Genomic DNA, 4,618 nt, shown 5'->3' with positions numbered 1-4,618 from the left:
TGGGTTTCCATGGCCGACTATGCTCCAGCCAAGGTCTGTTCTCTGAGCAAAAGGCTGATTTTCCTTACCAGACACAATTTTCTTGGAAGGAGAGCCTGGGAGCAGTTGTAGCCATTAAAGAGACCGACATCACAGCTCTGTTGAGGAGCAATCTCCTCTGCAATGTGTTCAAGATGAGACCATGCTCTTGCAGTCTTTGGAGTAGGAATATGATCTCTGTTTGCAGGAATAAACTCTCTCGAGTAAGTCGTTGGTGAGGGATTTTCTTCTCCAAGGAAAACCCTCTAACCTGCAAACCAGACAGCTTCTGGCAGGGCACAATGGTATTCCTTGAAGCCATTGTAGAGAGTTTCAGTTGGACTGGCTCCTTCCTTGTATTGAGAGCGTTTGTTGTCTCTTCAAGGAATAAAGGTGGTGTCGCTCTGGGTGTCAAGAAGTGCATACACAGAACTTCACGATCTGGCTCGCTTGTGTTGACACCCATACTGGAATGATTGGGGAGGTGTGAGTGTTGTAATGTCCCTTACGACTCTGTTGGATATGGCCTCACTTGACGCTCTGTCCTTATCTTGTGGGGGCTTCTGTCTTCCTATCCCTTAACCTTTCTTTAGTACGATCTTCGTGCAGGCAGGATGGATGCCTCCTCTGACACCGTGTCGCAGGTGTTCCTGTTATTCACAATCTTTCGAGTGATGCCCAGGCCTTAAACAGCCAAAGCACAATTTATTCTCTTGAACAAACTTCTGTCGCTCTGTGGTGGGCTTATCCATGAACTTACAGCATTTGTGAGACTGTGACCTGACATCTCACAGAAGACACAACTAGTAACAGTATCTTTCTCATCAGAGTTAGTTGCTAACACCACCCTGCTCCGGGGCTTTGAATCCTTGGTGTCTTAGGTTTTCCATCTTCGCTTGATTGCAAGCATGAAGGGATGTTACCAGGATTCCAAACGATCTTTGCTTCTCTCGTGAGAACTTCACAAACTGACTGAAGCTTGGTAAGAGTCTCAGTTTCTTCTAGATGTCTACGACCTTTCATTCCATCTTGAAGTTAGCCAATCTGGAAGTTTAGCGAGGATCTTTGTTTTCATTAGTCGTTAAGCACCTCCAGGCCCTTATTTTGAGACATAGCAGCCTCACAGCTGCGAAGAAAGTCTACAAGGTCTCTAAGTTCAAGACTGTCCTTGATCCTATCTTAGCCATGCATTGAGCTTATCTCTGAAGGAGCTTGGCGATGAAGGAATTTGTTTCCGTACCTTTCTTCAAGAATGGTCCACGCAGCATGGTAGGCTGACTCTGTTCCTAACATAAAGTAACTTTCGATGGCTTTCTTGGCAGGCCCACCGACATATTTTCTTAAGTAATATATCTTCTCAGTTGCTGGTATGTTCTTGCCTGTCTATGGAGTCTGAAAAGAGACCTTCCAGTCAGTGACGAAGAGTGGTTCTCCATTGAATGTTACTGGTTCTGGTATGGGGAGGCGGCTTTCACTGATTGATTCCGCTAGTAACCTGAAATGGTTTGGTGCCATCTTCTGTTGTGTGCTTGTCACAACATGTTGTGGTGAGAGACTGTGAAATGACCCACTTCTGTGCATGACTTCTTTCACAGATTTGCAGTTAGAGAGTAGTCTCTCTTCTCGTCCTCTGAGTTTTTCATCTTGCTCATACACTTGCATCCGCGCCTTGGCAGCATTTAGTTTCTTGAGCACTTCTAGGCGCTCTAACTCTCTACGCTTGTCTTCTAGCGTCCTTCTCTGGCAGCATTTTCTACCTCTAACTTGACTCGCAGCCTAGCTTCTTCTAAGCTGCGTTTCACAGCCTCAGCTTCTTGCTCCGCTGTCCTCTTCTTATCTTCATCTTCGAGTCTCTGAAGCTCTTCTAGTTGGCGTTCTTGCTTAACCATTACTTCAAAGCTGCTTGGGTTAGCAGCAACTTCCGCGCAGCCTCTTGTCTCTTGACAGATGACACGCTTGAGCGTCTGGATTGACCTTTGAGTTGCTTTGAGACTGGGGGAAGCACTTGAGGCTGAATAGTTGAGACTTGACTTATGTGAGAGTTCGGACACGCACAAGGAATTGCTGTCCTTCCAGTTCAGTTCTATCTGGTTACTTTGACCTTCTTCCCTGCCTTTTAAATGACACCTTACAGTCTTGATAATAGACTTGTAACTGCTTCACAAGTTCACATCTGCGTCTTATATCGTTGTCGGGAATGTCGATTTGACGCAAATTTACATAGACAAGGTTTAGTTCTGTAGAGGTATGACTAATCTTGTTTAAGAGGTCTTCTAGTAGGTCTTCAGAGCAACAGCCTGTCAGTGACTGTTTTGCTACCTTTACCAGAGCTTCCACTTCTCATAGCTGACCCTGAAACGATGTTCGAGCTGTCTCCACCTTTCGTCGCGCAGTTCTCTGCCCTTTTCAGTTAACCTGCGGACCCTCTCACCTTTCGTGGCTCTTGTTGTGATATCTCATTAGCAGCCTCTGTATCATCATTCGCTGGCAGAAGTGACTCCACCCCAGTCTGGGCCTCTTCCTGCTGCTCTGTTTGTTCTGATGAAGGCTTGAAGTTTGCGAGGTGTTGCTGCAGCTGCTCAACTTGACCTACCCCATCTCTATCACCTTTAGTGAAACTACCTCTTTCTGACATTCTAAATCAAATCAATTCTAGGTAAGGTTGGATAAGTGAGTATGTAATTTATACTCTAATTCACTGTAATTTAAACCTTAGTACGTGGTATAAACATGTATAATGCTTGTAACAAAGGCTTGAACAAACACCGTACCAAACAATTACACTATTACTTACAGGTGAAAATATAATTAATAGGTGTACACTGACCCTTAATGTTTTGTAACTATATATATATATATTATCCCTTTTTTTTATATATATATTTTTTAGTAAGTTCAAAGAATATTTTTCCAGTAATACACATACCAGCGATACATTAAGATGAAAGAACAATGCATAATACCAGCCTCTTGAAATACACAACTATTTCCAGTCCTTACGAATTGTAATCTTAAAGTCTCTTATTAGTTGTTCACAAGGCTAGGACCACCTTCGAACACCTTGACTTGTACTTGCGTGTCTGACTTTCCTGTTAGTCTTGACCTTATGTTGCCTCACAATGCTTCCTTATGTGGAGATTTTCTTCTTAGGTTGCAGGTAGGTGCAAAACTCTTATTGGCAGATGACAGGGCCTACCAGGATTTGGGAATCTTGTAGACGTTTTACAGCTGGGTAAGATTCTTCTTTCTCTCTTGCTCGTGAAGAGCATTGAGTTCTCACTGTAGCTCCCTCCAGTAACCACGAGCCAAACCGTTCCTTGATTTTAACTGGCGGCTTATTCTGTAGATTTAGTCAGAATTATCACCTTCCGTGAGAACTATAAAGTAAATGAAAATAGAGTTAAGCACACTCTTACAACCTTATCTTACGAGTGACTTATTAGCTTGGTATAACTCTGAAGTGCTTACATACAAAAACAGTTTAGCTGGCGCTATAACAGTATTAGATTAAACACATGAATAAAGGAAAAATACCTCATTGGCTGCTTATTACAGAAGGGAGGAAATCAAGCTTCACACTTATTATTCCTGGCATGAATTCACGCTTCATCCTTAATTATTATAACGTTACCATCCTAACATATACGCTTCAAACTTTATGAACTACACCCGATGACATGAAAACTTAGCTAACACAGCGCGGGATTGCCTTCCCTCCAAAAGTGTGTTGCTACAATAAGGATCCCCRTTACAACAGTTATTAGCTACGTAGTTCCGCTTCTCTTATCATTTCCCCGCACAGCGGACACGTAAACAATTCAAACACAAAACAACGACATAACCTGTAAGTCTAACTGTCAGTTACACAATTCAAACACAAAACAACGACATAACCTGTAAGTCTAACTGGCAGTTACAACTGCCTTGTTCAGGGGCAGAACAACAGATTTTTACCTTGTCAGCTCGGGGATTCGTATATGGCTAACAGCTAAGGGCTGTTCATACGCACAATGCAATGCAGAGTGCCTGGATACAGCCCTTAGCTGTGGTATATCGGCCATATACCACAAACCCACAAGGAGCCTTATTGCTATTATAAGTAGAGTAGAGCAATAAAAAATACATGTCAGCCAATCAGCATTCAGGGCTCGAACCACCCAGTTCAGGGTTCGAACCACCCTTCACCTTTTCCACGTGTTGTTTTACGTTACAGCCTTATTCTAAAATGGAATAAATAGTTTTCGCCCTCATCAATCTACACACGATACCCCATAATGACAAAGCAAAAACAGTTTTTTAGATTCTTTTGCAAATKTATAAAAAATAAAAAAACTGAAATATCACATTTACATAAGTATTCAGACACTTTACTCAGTACTTTGTTGAAGCACCTTTGGCAGCGATTACAGCCTCATGTCTTCTTGGGTATGGCGCTACAAGTTTGGCACATCTGTATTGGGGAGTTTCTCAGATTCTTTTCTGTAGATCCTCTCAAGCTCTGTCAGATTGGATAAGGAGCGTCACTGTGCAGCTATTTTTAGGTCTCTTCAGAGATGTTCGATCGGGTTCAAGTCCGGGCTCTGGCTGGGCCACTCAAGAA

General features: G+C 42.8%; 1 long non-coding RNA gene across 1 annotated transcript in view; it reads right to left on the bottom strand.

Moving 5' to 3' along the window:
• LOC139028046 (uncharacterized) overlaps window positions 1-3,950 on the bottom strand; it is a 6,286-nt gene extending 2,336 nt beyond the window's left edge. The window contains exons 1-2 of the long non-coding RNA XR_011480212.1: window positions 3,553-3,950; window positions 3,215-3,395 (exon numbers count right to left, since the gene is read on the bottom strand). This is a non-coding gene — a long non-coding RNA (uncharacterized lncRNA). The remainder of the gene's footprint in view (window positions 1-3,214; window positions 3,396-3,552) is intronic.
• Window positions 3,951-4,618: the final 668 nt, after the last annotated feature.

The sequence above is a fragment of the Salvelinus sp. IW2-2015 genome, linkage group LG7 (genome assembly GCF_002910315.2).
Source record: "Salvelinus sp. IW2-2015 linkage group LG7, ASM291031v2, whole genome shotgun sequence".
In the NCBI taxonomy this organism is placed as follows: Eukaryota; Metazoa; Chordata; class Actinopteri; order Salmoniformes; family Salmonidae; genus Salvelinus; species Salvelinus sp. IW2-2015.
This window is presented reverse-complemented; position numbering and strand designations above follow the sequence as displayed.